The 16910-nt window shown below is 43.7% G+C and overlaps 1 protein-coding gene across 1 annotated transcript in view; it reads left to right on the top strand.

Annotated features, from left to right (window-relative positions):
- The window catches only part of BNIP3 (BCL2 interacting protein 3), a 64924-nt gene extending 61444 nt beyond the window's left edge, over positions 1-3480 (top strand). Inside the window, exon 7 of the transcript XR_014225732.1 lies at positions 3376-3480. The gene's annotated coding sequence lies outside the window, so the exon portion shown is untranslated. The remainder of the gene's footprint in view (positions 1-3375) is intronic.
- The last annotated feature ends 13430 nt before the right edge of the window (positions 3481-16910 follow it).

Genomic DNA, 16910 nt, shown 5'->3' with positions numbered 1-16910 from the left:
GAGTCTGCCCCGTGTGAAAAGGGCCTATTGTAAGACTGCTCACTCAGATAGTTTTCTATAGACAGTTGCTACTGTCAGTACCCTAGTAAGAAAGGCCATTTTTTGTGACAGCTACCAGACACACCCTGCTACAGAGTGTTCTACTGAAAAATAATTGATACTACTAATTTATTTTCCTGTCCCTTCAGTTGAACATTAATGTTTTATTACACGAGAATCCCAAAAGGGACAAGCTTGGAAAAAACCTATAATTAACCTTATGCTTGTTAAATATTACAAGGCATCTGTCACGGAGCAAAATGCTTGGTGTTTAAAGCTTCTGCTGGAAAGTCATTCTTCGACTGCATACCATTTCTACAGTAGTAACCTCACTTGCAGTGAAGATGAACAGGAGCAGCTTTTCTACCCTAGAAAAACCACGTTATCAGTTGAAAAATAGCAGCTTTTTTCAAAGACCTATCACATGGTTTTGCGACCCTTCAAAGTGCCAAGTATGGGCCATTGCTACCATTCTCTGATCACAAAAGGCTTCTGGTTATAAAAAGGATTTTGTTAGCAGCAGTTAAATTGTGTATAGAAACTCTAAAAATTAATTTTGCCCATTCAGGGCAGAGTGACAACTCCTTTGGACTTTTCCTCCAGCATTCTCTTACCGCCCTACACTCAGAGCAGGTGACCTTCCCTATGTGGCTGTGCTCTAGTCTGAGTGGTCAATCAGCAGACTTGAACACTATCATGTTGGAGAAGCAGTGATGTAATCCACCTAAGTAATCTTCACACCAGCACAGTGCGGGGCCTTAGATTGGGGAGTTTACCTTGCTGGGGGTGAGCTTTCAGGAGATGCTTCTACTTTGCCCTGTATGGACAGGTTAGAATGTCACCTGCCTCCTGGTAAAAAGAGCTTGTCAGGATACAAACATGGGAGCTGCCATTATTGAAGTAGGTTTTAGGTTGTCATCATGATCCTTCCTGCACTAGGTAGCATGTGTATAACAAGTTTTTCTGGCTGTGCCTCACTATGTAGTGAAGCAAGGACCAGGATGACAGCTACAGAACTAAAATCTCTTAAGTTTCCCCCTATAAAACGTTTTTTTTTTTTTTTTTTCCATTTTGGAAAGAGTGTGGGAAGGATTAGAATCTGTCTGCATCCCTCTTTGGAGGATTTCCACTCACTCCCTGTCCGGCAGGTGAAAAAGGAAGTCAGGATTTTATTGCTGTCTGTATGCCTATTAGGATGATCGTCCCTCCCTTCCTGTCCAGGTGAGGGGTGTCTGAAAAAAAAACAGGAAGAGACCTCTCCAATGTATGCACAGAGTATATTATTATTATACAGAATTTTATATAGCGCCAACAGTTTACGCGGTGCTTTACAACATTAAAGAAGACGGTACAATTTATTACAGTAGGAATCAGAGGGCCCTGCTTGTTAGAGCTTACAATCTAAGAGTATACTGTTTTTGCTCACAATACTACAGGGGTGTCAAACTAAACTTCATCACAGGCCACATCAGCAGTATGGTTGCCCTCAAAGGGCCATGGTATCTGGGGTGCACCACGTGCAGGGTACAGGAGTGCGCTATGTACAGAGTGCAGTTCAGGGGTGCACTACATGCAGGGGTGAGCTGGGTACAGAGTGCAGGGTTTAGGATTGTGCAACACCAACTCCTGCAAAGCTTCCTTGCATCTCTACTCTCTCCTATCTGGCCTAGCTTTTTGCCCCCATGTGTAGGAGGCTCTGCCTCCCCTTGCACAAAGCTTATTCTCTCTCGCTGGAGTCCTGTCCCCACCATGAGAGCAAAGTTGTTACTTATAGACACAGGAGGCTTCTGTGTTTACAAGTGCCACGTCATGGCTGCAAAACTTGGTATTAGGGCACCATGACAAGGACATGACTCGGACCATTGGTCTTGTGTTTGCAGTACTCTCTGAGCAATACTGGCATTAGCCATATGGCTGAGATATAAATGACCCCCCCCCCCCCCAGTCACAGTCTAACATAAGATATTATTGTCAGCACACTGGTAAGATTGTTGCAATGTTTTACCACTGACGAAGGGTTCCCAAAAGATGGTCTTTGTGATCATGCAATAAAAAAGATTTTTTTTTACAACCAGCTTGTCAGTGTGCTGACAACCAAAATGATTTATCTCCAATGTGTGGACACAGCTCTGAAAACCTGACAAACTTCTCAGTAGGAACAGGCAGCAGTTCTGAACGTTCCTCACTCTACCCAGAACCTGGCTGGAGTTGACCTTCAGGTCCCATAGCACTCTATAACATACTGAACCATGCCAAGTTATCTGTGGCCTGCTGAGCGTTGTCACAGAAGAGATTTGCCATTATACCTTTATACAGGAACCCCTGTAAAATGCACCTTAATCTCTTGGAAATCAAAAATTAAGCACAATATAAGGTATATTTTTATTTCAATGACTTACTTGTAAAATTGTGATTATATTCTTTAGCTGTTATTTAAAGTCAAAATGTTTTCTTTGCATTCTGGACAGAGGAGGAGAGGATTGAAACCACTGTCAAGTTTTTTGCTATCTGTGTGTCTCAAGAGATTTTTTTCCCTTCACTTCCTTTCAACTCAACAGGAAGTGGGAGGATAGCAATCCATTGTGACCTAAATGCCTTCTTAGACCGTTGTCACAGGGACAAGTGTCCCCTCCATTGGCAGATTTCCCCTCAATTCCTTTTCTAGTGATTTCCCCTCAATTCCTTTTCTAGTGACAACTCAAAATTTTGAATTGACTTTCACTCTGAGACATTTAAGGTCAGGACAGTTTGATTGAATCTCCATAGTGGGAACACCGATAGCAATAAAAGGCCTGACAATGGTTCTAACCCCTCACCACTATTCAAATCGAAAGAAAACACATTTTGCCTTTAGTTATACTTTAATCTCTGTGTATATATATATTGTAAATGAATACAGAATTTATGTTGCACACAAGTGAATGTTGTGTTGTATTTTAAACCAAAGTAATTTTTAAGGCTGTTTTTGGTAATATTATGGTTTCCTGTACTCTCTGAATGTACTTCATGTCCCCTCTCCCTTTTGTCTAATTTGCAAAAATGCCTTTTTTTTTTTTTCCATCGAGGGAAATCAAATTCTCAATTTTTTTGTCACCCATACTGCATGAGGAGAAAAATGATGAATCTTCTTGGTTGTGTGAACTGAAAAATGATGAATCCTCTTGGTTGTGTGAACTGGAATTAAAGCTAAAGCAGTTTGCAAAAAGCAACCAGCTTGCTTTTTTTTTTTCTAGAAAATAACAATGTTCTGGTTATTTTAGCCAAAAGCTCAACATATGGTTCAGTTTGAAGAAGTACAATTCTGATCATCAAAAAAGTCAGTGTTGTCTTTTGCAGCCATACAAGCTGGAGGAAAACTCTGATAAATATAGCCAATGCATCCAACTCGGAGAAATTTCTTACTGACAAAGAAGGAAATTCAGTTTTGTATGCCAAACTGTTTGTACGTTGTCATAGGTGAAATTCAGTAACAATCAGAACTATTGTGGTTTTAAAATACATTTCAAGTTAAAAGCTATAATAAAATTTTTAGTGTTTCCAATGGCAACTGTCTGTAATACTTTGTAGCTTCATAGGGGTGTAAACAAATGATGAAAATGGGCCCAATGCAGTGCTTAAAAGCAGATCTTCAAGCAGCTATAAAAACACAAATGAATGATGCACTCTGCAGTCATTGATTGATGGATAAATTATAGATGTATATAGACATATTTTCATCCTTCATTCTCAAAAAGATGGAGCAGATTTCATCTTTTTATTTCAAACAAACTGTAAGGGGTAGAAGCACATCACATACTGCCCATCACTGCATAGATAAAATGTTTCTAGTTTTTATGGTCCCTAAGGTTGTATGCACTCAACAGAAGTACCATGTGTTGTGCAACAAACATTGAAACAGTACAGGCATACCCCACTTTTAAGTACACAATGGGACCAGAGCATGTATGTAAAACGAAAAGTACTTAAAGTGAAGCAATACCTTTTTTCATTTCTCAATGCATGTAAATACACTAAATCTTGGTCAGCTTGACATGGCATGTGACAAGGACACCAAGCTTGGGGAGCATGTTAAGGGGATCCAGGACTAAGACATAGTAGATTACCTAGGCAAGCTGGCCAGCCACAAACAGGATATGTTGTAGTCCTGGATCCCCTCTCGGTGCTCCCTAAGTTTGGTATCCCTGTCACTTATGGTTTGGGAGCAGTGCCATGTCAAGCTGACCAAGATTTCCTATAGACGCCAATGTTAAAAACCGGGAGTAGTGTCATGCCAAGCTGAACAAGCTGTGTCCTTACTCGCGAGTGTACTTAAAGTGAGTGTACTTAAAGCGGGGTATGCCTGTACATAATTTCTTGTCACACTAATCAATTGGTTGCTAGTTTTTGAATTCACAGCTTCAACAATTTAATGTCTCAGACCTTGAAGAGTAGTAGGCATTAGTGGGACAAACACCCTTTCTTTTATGTATGCCCACAGGTAAAAATCGCAGGGGGTAAGGTCTGATGACCTGGGAGGCCCCAGACAACACAATCTTGTTGCCCACGTCTTCCAATACATTATCCTGGAATGGTGTTATTCAGATAACACTGGACCTCCAAAGGGAAGTGAAGTGGGGCACCATCTTGCATGAAAATTAAGTCATTGAATCTTCTTGAAGTTGGGGAAACGACCAGTTTTATAGCAAGCCCAGATATGAAAATCCTGTCAGTTTGCTTGGGAAAGAAGCGATCCATAAATAATAAATGGTGCAAACCACATCGTTTTTGGCAAGTCTCTGTCATTTTGATGACTATGCAAAGATTTTCACTCTCCCAAATTCTAACATTGCAGCAATTAACCTTACCAAAGAAATTAAACATTGATACATCTGGAGAAAAAAATAGTCGTTCTGAAAAATTGTCCTCTTCAATATCCCGCAGAATTGCAGTGCAAAATTAATTCTGTTTTGGTCGCCAGAATGCAGTAACTACAACTTGTACGGCTTCATATGCAGATGGTTTTTAAGAACACGCCTTACTGTTTGAGGAATTCCAAGTTCAACGATTGCCCGTGTTGTGGATTTATTAGGACTTTGAAAGCACCTCAGATATGCTCAACATTTTTATCTGATGTGCAAGGAGGCGCCGTGTTTTTCTGTTAGTATAGGCAACCATCTCCACCTAATATTTTTTGCCACTCATAAATTTGCTTATGATGAGGCGGCCATTTGTTTAACCACAGTGGAATTTACGTTGCACTTGAACAAAAACAAAACTTCTCCTGTGGCGTCATGCCAATGGCCAAGAAACAGCGCCGCTCTGTGGCATTGAATGGAATTGCTAGGCGGACTTTTAATTTGCTTCAAAAATATTACCCCATTTTGCTTATTTAAAGTCTCCGTAGAACAATCGCTTACAGCATCTGAAGCTTTTGAGGGTATTTTATTTAGATTTAGCTTCGCTTTGTTTTTGAAGGTATTGCAGGTATGAGATACCCCAGGATGCACTGAGAAACCAACAAGCAAACTGAAAAGATGTCATCAGCAGTCCCTTCCGGTTCATGGGTATATATTCTGGAAGTGTCTGGTGCAGATGTCACACCTGGTGTGCAGCAAGAAGGTGAGCAGGGTCTAGAGTGGAGAAGAGCAACATAGCAGATGGCACACATGGTTTACAACATGGGAACGTTATAGTGAAAGGTGAACGAGACTGGAGCACTGAGTGGCAAAGAATCAGCAGAGCTGGGGGACTAGAGCAGGAAAAAATGCAGATGTCGCACAGGGTGTGCAACATGGGAGCAATATAGCAGGAGGTGAGCAGAGACCAGAGAGAGAGGAGGATCAGAAAACCAGAAGATCAGCAGAGCTGGTGGTTAGTATTGAGCAAAATATCTGCTGAATGGGGAAGACTAATGTGCGGAGGTTCTATTTGGACCCCTCTAAATAAATAGAAAATGAACACACAGGGCATTTGCCAAGCTTCAAAAAAGTATCATCACCAAAGCATCAAAAAGGCATGTGGTAAGTGCTTTGGATTGTGATAAAGTCAAAGAAAGTGAAAACAAGCCTTTACAGTTTTGTTTGAAATAAAAATGTGAAATCTGCGACATCCTTTTGAATAGCCCTGTTTGTGTGTTGTGATATATACAGTGGGTACGAAAAGTATTCAGACCCCCTTAAATTTTTCACTCTTTGTTATATTGCAGCCATTTGCTAAAATCATTTAAGTTCATTCTTCTTCCTCATGAATGTACACATAGCACCCCATACTGACAGAAAAACACAGAATTGTTGACATTGTTGCAGATTTATTAAAAAAGAAAAACTGAAATATCACATGATCCTAAGTATTCAGACCCTTTGCTGTGACACTCATATATTTAACTCAGGTGCTTTCCATTTCTTCTGATCATCCTTGAGATGGTTCTACACCTTCATTTGAGTCCAGCTGTGTTTGATTATACTGATTGGACTTGATTAGGAAAGCCACACACCTGTCTATATAAGACCTTCCAGATCACAATGCATGTCAGAGCAAATGAGAATTATGAGGTCAAAGGAACTGCCTGAAGAGCTCAGAGACAGAATTGTGGCAAGGCACAGATCTGGCCAAGGTTACAAAAAGATTTTTGCTGCACTTAAGGTTCCTAAGAGCACAGTGGCCTCCATAATCCTCAAATGGAAGACATTTGGGACAACCAGAACCCTTCCTAGAGCTGGCCGTCCGGCCAAACTGAGCTATCGGGGGAGAAGAGCCTTGGTGAGAGAGGTAAAGAAGAACCCAAAGATCACTGTGGCTGAGCTCCAGAGATGCAGTCAGGAGATGGGAGAAAGTTGTAGAAAGTCAGCCATCACTGCAGCCCTCCACCAGTCGGGGCTTTATGGCAGAGTGGCCCGACGGAAGCCTCTCCTCAGTGTAAGACACATGAAAGCCCGCATGGAGTTTGCTAAAAAAAACACCTGAAGGACTCCAAGATGGTGAGAAATAAGATTCTCTGGTCTGATGAAACCAAAATAGAACGTTTTGGCCTTAATTCTAAGCGGTATGTGTGGTGTGCGGAGAAAACAAGGCACTGCTCATCACCTGTCCAATACAGTCCCAACAGTGAAGCATGGTGGTGGCAGCATCATGCTGTGGGGGTGTTTTTCAGCTGCAGGGACAGGACGACTGGTTGCAATCGAGGGAAAGATGAATGCGGCCAAGTACAGGGATATCCTGGACAAAAACCTTCTCCAGGGTGCTCTGGACCTCAGACTGGGCCGAAGGTTTACCTTCCAACAAGACAATGACCCTAAGCACACAGCTAAAATAACGAAGGAGTGGCTTCACAACAACTCCGTGACTGTTCTTGAATGGCCCAGCCAGAGCCCTGACTTAAACCCAATTGAGCATCTCTGGAGAGACCTAAAAATGGCTGTCCACCAACGTTTACCATCCAACCAGACAGAACTGGAGAGGATCTGCAAGGAGGAATGGCAGAGGATCCCCAAATCCAGGTGTGAAAGACTTGTTGCATCTTTCCCAAAAAAACTCCTGGCTGTATTAGATCAAAAGGGGGCTTCTACTAAATACTGAGCAAAGGGTCTGAATACTTAGGACCATGTGATATTTTAGTTTTTCTTTTTTAATAAATCTGCAACAATGTCAACAATTCTGTGTTTTTCTGTCAGTATGGGGTGCTATGTGTACATTCATGAGGAAGAAGAATGAACCTAAATGATTTTAGCAAATGGCTGCAATATAACAAAGAGTGAATATTTAAGGGGGTCTGAATACGTTTCGTACCCACTGTATATACACATACACACACACACACAGTATCTCACAAAAGTGAGTACACTCCTCACACTTTTGTAAATATTCTATTATATCTTTTCATGTGACAACACTGAAGAAATGACGCTTTGCTACAATGTAAAGTAATGAGTGTACAGCTTGTATAACTGTACATTTGCTGCCCCTTCAAAATAACTCAACACACAGCTATTAATGGCTAAACTGCTGGTAACAAAAGTGAGTACACCCTTAAGTAAAGTTCAAATTGGGCCCAAAATGTCAATAGTTTATGTGGCCATTGTTATTTTCCAGCACTGTCTTAACCCTCTTGGGCATTGAGTTCACCAGAGCTTTACAGGTTGCCACTCAAGTCCTCTTCCATCCATGACAGCGCTGGTGGATGTTAGAGACCGTGCGCCCCTCCACCTTCTGTTTAAGGATGCCCCACAGATGCTTAATAGGGTTTAGGTCGGAAGACATGCTTGGTCAGTCCATCACCTTTACCCTCAGCTTCTTTAGCAAGCCAGTGGTCGTCTTGGAGGTGTGTTTGGGGTAGTTCTTTTGGAATACATTCATGGTTCCCTCAATGAACTGTAGCTCCCCAGTGTTGGCAGAACTCATGCAACCCCAGACCGTGACACTCCCACCACCATGCTTAACTGTAGGCAAGACACACTCATCTTTGTACTCCTCACCTGGTTGCTGCCACACACACTTGACACCATCTGAACCAAATAATTTTATCTTGGTCTCATCAGAGGTTCCAGTAATCCATATCCTTGTCTGCTTGTCTTCAGCAAACTGTTTGCGGGCTTTCTTGTGCATCATTTTTAGAAGAGGCTTCCTTCTGGGACGACAGCCATGTAAACCAGTTTGATGCAATGTACAGCGTATGGTCTGAGCAATGACAGGCTATCTCCTCTCTCCCCACAGCAGTGTTAAACATAAGGGGTTGGGAGAGAGAGAGAGAGAGAAAAAAAATTCACAAAAGGCTAAACCTAGCCCACCAGGAACGACTGCAGCTCCCCTGAAAACAAGGACCCCCCCCATAGAGGACAAGGTCCTGTCAAACAGCGGCCTGCAAAACCTTGCAGCCAAAAGCAGCACATGCCCTTTATAACATTTTGTGAAAGGGTGCAGGTGGCCGCCTTGCAAACCTGCACCACTGACGCCTGATGGCGGATGACCCAGGAGGCACTAGGCATCCGTATAGAATGCACCTTAACAGGGAAAGGAGGCGCCTGACCCTTGAGTGAATAGGCCTGCCATCTGTCTAATCCATCTGGAAATGGTCACAGCCAACCCCTTGCAGGGTCCATCCGTAAGGACAAAAAGTGAGTCTGATTTCCTAAATGACTCGGTTGCAAGCTTGGTACACTCTGATCACAGGCAGGGAATGTAGGACAATCTCCTTAGGATGCTTAGGACACAAGGAGGGCAACACAATGTCTTCATTCAGATGGAAACCAGAAACAACCTTAGGAAGGAATGACTGACAAGGGCAAAGCACCACTTTATCTCTGTGAACCACCCAATAAGGGGAACAACAGGACAAAGCAGTCAGCTCCGACTCTGTGTACAGAAGTTATCACCACCATGGCAGCTACTTTCTGGGACAATGTAAGCAGAGGAATCTCGCAAATATTTTCGAAAGGCGATTTCTGAAGAACCAACAGTACCAAATTGAGATTCAACAGAGCCAAGTGGCGAACCCCCCTGAACAAAGGTACGAACCAAGGAAGGCGCAGCCAAAGGACATTGAAAGAAAAAAAAAAAAACGCCAAGCCTGAAACCTGGTCCTTGATGGTACCCAAGGCCAGGCGCTGTTCCAAACCTCTTGGGGGGTTGGAACGCCAAAATTCGAGCCACCCAAAATGAACAGGGACAAACCCCCAGAGACTCACACCATGCAATGTATCACTTCCAGACGCGATAGTAAATCTTCCTAGAGGTAGATTTTCTAGCTTTTAACAGCGTAGGAATCACCGAGTCAGACAATCCCCTCTCCTTCAGCACCTAGCTTTCAACAGCCAAGCCGTTAAAGTCAGCAACTGTAAAGCAGGATGGAAGATAGGCCCTTGCGCCAATAGGTCTTCTATGAGAGGAAGTCACCAAGGGAAATCGGCGACCAGCCGAATTAGATCCACGTCCCAAAACCGGTGAGGCCAGTCTGAGGCCACTAGGATGACCGGAATTCCTTCTGCCTCGATCCCCTGCAGAAGTTTCAGAGGGGGAAAAGGTGAATATCAGGCAGTACTGGCCCCAAAGAGCCACCAGTGCATCTGTGGCGTCAGCTATAGGATCCTGAGACCTTGTCACAAATCTCTGCACCTATCTGTTGAGGCGAGAGGCCAACAGGTCCAACTCCGGAGTTCCCCACCAAAGGCACAGCTGATGAAAACACCTTCGGATGAAGTGACCGGTCTCCCTGGTCCAATGCCTGTCAACTGAAGTAATACGCCTGCCAATATTCCTTCCCTGGAATATGTACAGCAGAGAGAGCTGGAACGAAACGTTCTGCCCACATTAGAATGTTGGCTACTTCCTGAGCCGCTAAGACACTTTTTGTGCCCCCCTTGGTGATTGAAATACGCCACGGCCGCGACATTGTTCGACTGAATCCGTACCAGACACCCTTGAAGACGAACCGTCCAGTGGGCCAGAAAGTTTGCTCGCCTGAATTTCCAGTACATTGATCGGAAGTCTGGACTCCTACAGAGTCCAAACCCCCTGAGCACATTCCGTGCCCAAGACACCACCCCACCCGGCCAGGCTAGCATCTGTGGTGACTGCCTCAAACGTAGACACCATCAGGCCCAGCACCCTCATGCAAGTCCTGAGAGATGATCGATTGCTGGACAACAGAATTCTAATGGCATCCTGCAGCCTATTGAACTTGTCCAGCAGAAGAAACACCCTGGCTGAGGCCGAGCCCAGAGTCAGACCCAGATAGTCCAACTTAGTGGACGGAACCAGAGCAGACGTCTGGAGATTCAATGTCCAACGAACTCCTGCAGAGTCCACACAGTGATGTTCAGGTTGTCCTTTAGAGCAGTCCGAGATTCTGCTCGCAGAAGATCATCCAGGTACCCCAGTAGCGCAATCCCCCGCTGTCGCAACAATGCTAACACCAGGGCCAACACTTTTGTGAACACCCGTGGAGCTGAGGCGAGACCAAAGGCTAAGCCACGAATTGAGAATGCTCCTCGCCTACGTCAAAGCGAAGGAAGCGCTGATGTCCGACATATATCGGGATATGGAGGTAAGCGTCTTTGAAATAGATAGAGGCCAGAAGATCCCTTGATGAAGAGTTGTCACTACTGTACGAATGGACTCAATCCAGAACTTCTGTACCCGCACAAAGCAGTTCAGGGCTTTGAGGTCCAGGATTGGATGAACTTTACCTTCCTTCCTGGGAACTGTAAACATGTTTCAATGAAAAGCCCAAAAAACGTTCCAAGTTTGGAACCCGTACAATCACCCCTTGTAGTAGCAAATCTTGGCCTGCCCGGAAGAGACCACGCAGGAGGTCTGGGGACAAACGCAGGTTGGAAGGAAAAAACCTATCTGAGGATAAGACTGAATCTCAATCTTTAAGCCGGACCAAATCAACTCAAGGACCCACCTGTCTTAAATCAGAGGTCCACGGGTCTAGAAAAAATAAAAAAAAATGAAGACGTCTTCTCAACCCAGATACAGGTGAAGGCACCCCTTCAGGCAGAAGAGGGCTTGTCTGCAGGTCTGGAAGGACCTGCTGTTGGCTTACCAGGCCAGGGCCTCTTGGAATCTCTGGAGACAGCCCTAACTGATTTGGATCTTTTTTCTTGAGACCCTGAGGAATGAAAAAGCCGCTTACAAGCTGAGAAAAAAGGACCACGTCTGCAACGAGACTCCTTGCCCCTGGAAGGAGAGTACTCTTCCCTCCTGTGACTCCCTTAATGATTTCATCCAGGGAAGAACCAAACAGACAATTCCCCAAAAAGGGGAGATCCGATAGGGCCTGTTTGGAAGCTTGGGCCGCAGACCAGCATTTCAGCTATATCATGCGCTGAAGGACCACTGCTGTCACGCACAGCCTAGAAAACTGAGGGAGCCACATCCAGAGAGGCATCACAGATAACTAACCCTGGACTAACTGGTCTGCCAGCTCGGAAAAAGCAGGGGGAAGCGGTTCCCCATCCAGATTCTGGCGCAAAAGCTTAGCCCATGCCGACAAGGTCTGGGATACCAAGGCAATGGTGAACACTGGCCTAAGGACCAAACCTCAACTGGAATTAGAGTAGATTTGTTCAGCCTGGAAACCTGAGAATCACAGGTGGGACCGTCCTCTTTAACCACTTTACTACCAGTCACGTAACCTCTACGTGATCAGACTTTGCGGGGTTATACCGGGATGATGCCTCTAGCTAGAGGCATCATCCCGGTACCGTTGTTTGAAGCCGACGGTCGGCTTTCCGTCGGTAACGATCGATGCGGCTCGGGAGCCGCTCGATCGTTACCCGGGGGGGCGGGAGGGGACGTCCCCCCCCCCTCCCGCCGCCTTCCGCGGCTTTGCTCGGGGCTACCGTCCCACCGGGAGCCCCGAGCACCCAGCCGGCACGTCCGCCGGCTGGATGGAGTCCCGATGAATGCCGGAAACGGCATCGATCGGGTCTCCGATGACGTAACCCGGAGGCGGCGTCCATGACGTCACGTCCGGGTTACTGTGCTGCAAAAGGCGGCAGATTTGAAAAACGGCTGTATGCAAAAATGCCGTTTTCGGCGTTTTGCATACAGGGAAGTGTAGTGGAGGGGTCCAGGGTCTTTTAGACCCTCGATCCCTCCATAAAGAGTACCTGTCACGACATATTGCTGTCACCAGGGATGTTTACATTGCTTGTGACAGCAATAAAAGTGATCAGATTTTTTTTTTTTTAAAAACCTGTAATAAAGTTTAAAAAAAAAGAAAAAATAAATAGGAAAAAAAAAAAAAAAAAAAATTTAGCCGTCCCCGTCACCGTTAGCTCGCGCACAAAAAAAAACGTATACGCAAGTCGAGCCGCAAATGAAATCGCTGTTCAAACCACACATGTGAGGTATCGCCGCGATCGCCAGAGCGTGGGCAATAATTAAAAAAAAAGAGCTACACTCTAACTCTAAACTGGTAACCGTTAAATAAATTTAAAGCGTCGCAGATTGAGATCTCTATTGACCGTAGTTTGTCGCCATCCCACGGGGGGGCGCAATTTTAAACCGTAACATGTTTGGTATCTATTTACTCGGTGTGACATCATCTTTCACAATATACAAAAAAAATGGGCTAACTTTACTGTTTAGTATTTTTTAAATGCAGTGAAATGTGATTTTTCAAATTTTTTCCAAAAAAATGGCGTTTTAAAGACCGCTGCGCAAATACCGCGTGACAAAAAATTTTGCAATGACCGACATTTTATTCTCCAGAGTCTTTGCTAAAAAAATATATATAATGTTTGGGGGTTCTAAGTAGTTTTCTAGGAAAAAATACTGGTTTTAACTTGTGAACAAAAAGTGTCCGAAATAGGGCTGGGGCTAAAGTGGTTAACAGGGACTTTTCAAAGAGGTACCTTCTAGCGAAACGCTTAGGAACCACCACATTGCATTTAGGGCAAACCCCACTGATTCGCAACAATTTTGTTAAAATAAGCGGGAAAAGGAAAAACCTTTGCCACTTTTGAGGATTTTCTGGTACCGAAGGTGACCGGCGCCTCCGACAGTTGCATCCTCCATTTTTATAGTTTCCCGCACTGATACAATCAGTGCATCCACCAGCGCTTTTTCATGCGTGGCTGTAGTGGAAAAGGAATTGTCCTCACTATCAGAGCACTCGGGGTGCGTGGACGCAGACCCAGTAGGGTGACCCGTGTCTGCGACGGCCAGATAGGACTTAGGACCCGAGGAGACACAGGAGGCAGGTGAAGGGGGTGGACGCTTTTTGCTGGTCCTTTTTTGCAGGACCAAATCAACCTTGGACACTAAGGACTCCAGAGCCACCGCCATTGCAGACAGGGTGGACTGGGACCCAGAAGGGGATCAGGGGGTAAATTTGCAACAGTAGAAAAAACAAAAACGCTGCTGACTCCCCGCCGCACTACAGGTCGCAGCACAGCTGAATCGCTGCTATAGTAGAGAGATGGAGATCCCACAATAACTCACCAAAACCCCCAGTAGGCACAGAGCAGAGTGCTAGATGCTGTACACCATGCAGAGATCAAAGAGAAATAGCAAGTCCAGGGTCAGCACCAGTGGTCCACGGCTACAGTCACCGCCCACAAGGCTCCAAAAATGTGGCCACAGCTTTGGTCAATGAGAAACCACCAAGAAAATGGCCACCATATATACAGCCAGCCATCCATGACAAAATGGCATGGATCCAGGACCCACAGGGGAGATCAAGGACATCAATACAGTAAAGAGCAGGAGCATCCACAAGGACAACTCCCCCTAAAAAACATGTGTTCGGCTGCCGGCGGCAACCCCCCCTTTTCCTCATTGCCCGCTTGACACCCCACAGGCGATCGACAGGTATGGCCACCCCTGGGGGGGGGGAGCTAGGTGTGGGTAGAAGATAGGGGGTGGTCCACGGGGGGGAAGGTGCTGTGTGGGAAGGAGGGGAACCCGGGGGTCCAAAGGTCCCAGGGAGGAGCCCACGTCCACCATACCATGGAACCTGGTGGGCACTGCAGGCCAGGAGGCACGCTGCAACTCAAGTCTGGACCAGGTTGTATGTGCCCTCACGAGCCGTTTAACTATGAGGCCAGCCCCCCTCCAGTGAGGCTATGTCTCGGGCAACCTAGCGTGGAGTGGAAGTCTGCACACGCTCGCTGGCCGGACTGGGAAGACCGCAAGGATCTAGAATATCCAGTCCAGCAGTTTATTGAAGTTCTCACAGGAACATAAAATAGAGGGGAAAACAAATCAGTTGAAAAAAAATGCTAGAACCAGTGATCCCAGCAAGGAACTAGGTCCTTACTCCTGACTAGGCAGAAAAAAAAAACTGAATGCCTCTAGCAGGAAGTGGGAGTATGCCCCAGAGACATTGTAAAGCCTTTTCCTGCCTATTGTCCTACTCTTGTAGAAGGCAGCATAACCCATTGGTCAAGAAGATTCTGGAGCTGTGTCCGTCAATGAACAAAAGAAAAATGGCTATTTGGGCCCAATTTGGACATTTTCACTTAGGGGGTGTACTCACTTTTGTTACCAGCAGTTTAGGCATTAATGGCTGTGTGTTGGGACAGCAAATTTACACTGTTCTACAAGCTGTACACTCACTACTTTGTAGCAAAGTGTCATTTCTTCAGTGTTGTCACATGAAAAGATATAATAAAATATTTACAGAAAAGTGAGGTGTGTACTCACTTTTGTCAGATACTGTACATATTACATACACACACACATATATATATATATATATATATATATATATATATATATATATATATATATATATATATATGTCTATGGTCATTTGTGTTACCCACCGCTGGGAGAAGGAAGCTACACAGATTTCTCTTCTGATGTCTACTCAATATCCAGGTAGGCGCATTATTTGGGGGTCATATTTGGCTTCATCTTATAACTTTAAGAGATTCTTGCACAATTCATTTTATGTCCAATATATGGGATACAATCTCCCTTTTAATACATCATATTATGTTAATGCTCAAATACTTAGCTGATCTGAGCCCCTTTAACCAACATCATGTCTCTATCTTTTGATACATGCAGTATTTCTTTAGACTTTTTTTTTCTTTTCAATGATTGGTTTTCAATCCATGTATGGATTTACAATCATATTTTCATGATTATTTATGGAAAAAAACATATAAATATTATACAACATATCTATCTGGCCCTGTTTTTTGACATTTATATATATCCAGCTACTATTATTGTCTGGATATCTAGCACATATATATAGTGTGTTTATTATATACTCTCTATATTGCAGTCTTACATGATTTGCCTCTGCCTGATCTGCTAAGCATCATTGGACTTCAGCTGCTTTGAGTGCATTGGAGACGCACAGTCCACCAGCCTTCCTCTTTCCCTTTACATCTGGGATATACATATCCATATATATTCCGACCTTCAAATATACAGCGCTATGTGGGTTTCAACATTTCCCTGTTTTTAAAGCAGCAAGCTTTTTGTTTGTTTATATGCAAACCAACCATGTAAGTGTGTTTTATTTTTTATATAATCAATGGCATTGTGTGTATGTGATAAAAGCTATTTATAGATGAAATATGAATATTTAGATACCATATGTGATACATATGCTTTTTCAACACTTACAGAAAAATCTCCAGTACTATCACTGAAGAAGAGGTGTTAAACCTCAAAACGCATTGGATAATAGATCTGGTTTGGATGGTCGAGTTAAATTATTTGCATATATGTAATACAGCTTGCTAAAATTATTTTTATCCTGATACCATTGTTTCTATTGCTTGTATTTTTGAATATGTAATAAATAATTTTATATTAATTTTTTGTTATCAAATGCTATATTGTGCCTGAAAAGTCCCACCCCCCAGGGGAATTCACATTGTCTCTATATATATATATATATATATATATATATATATATATATATATATATATATATATATATACATACATACATACATACATACATACATACATACACACACCCCACTTTGAAAAAGTATGCAAACCCCTTGAAATTTTCCACATTTTGTCATGTTACAACCAAAAATGTAAATAGATTTTATTGGGATTTTATGTGATAGACCAACACAAAGTGGCACATAATTGTGAAGTGTTGGAAAATGATTTTCACATTTTTTTTTTTTTTACAAATCGCTGTGTGAAAAGTGTGGCGTGCATTTGTATTCAACCCCCTTTACTCTGATACCCCTAACTAAAATCTAGTGGAACCAATTGCCTTCAGAAGTCACGTAAATAGAGTCCACCTGTGTGTAATTTAATCTCGGTATAAATACAGCTGTTCTGTGAAGTATGCCACAACTGCAAACCTACCAAGACATGGCAATCCACCTAAACTGACAAGCCAGGCAAGGCAAGCATTAATCCGAAAAGAAGCCAAGAGGCCCATGGTAACGATGGAGGAGCTC

This window comes from Pelophylax lessonae (assembly GCF_965119305.1).
Source record: "Pelophylax lessonae genome assembly, chromosome: 9".
Lineage (NCBI taxonomy): Eukaryota > Metazoa > Chordata > Amphibia > Anura > Ranidae > Pelophylax > Pelophylax lessonae.
The sequence above is the reverse complement of the archived record's forward strand: the minus strand, read 5'-3'. Positions and strand labels throughout refer to the sequence as shown.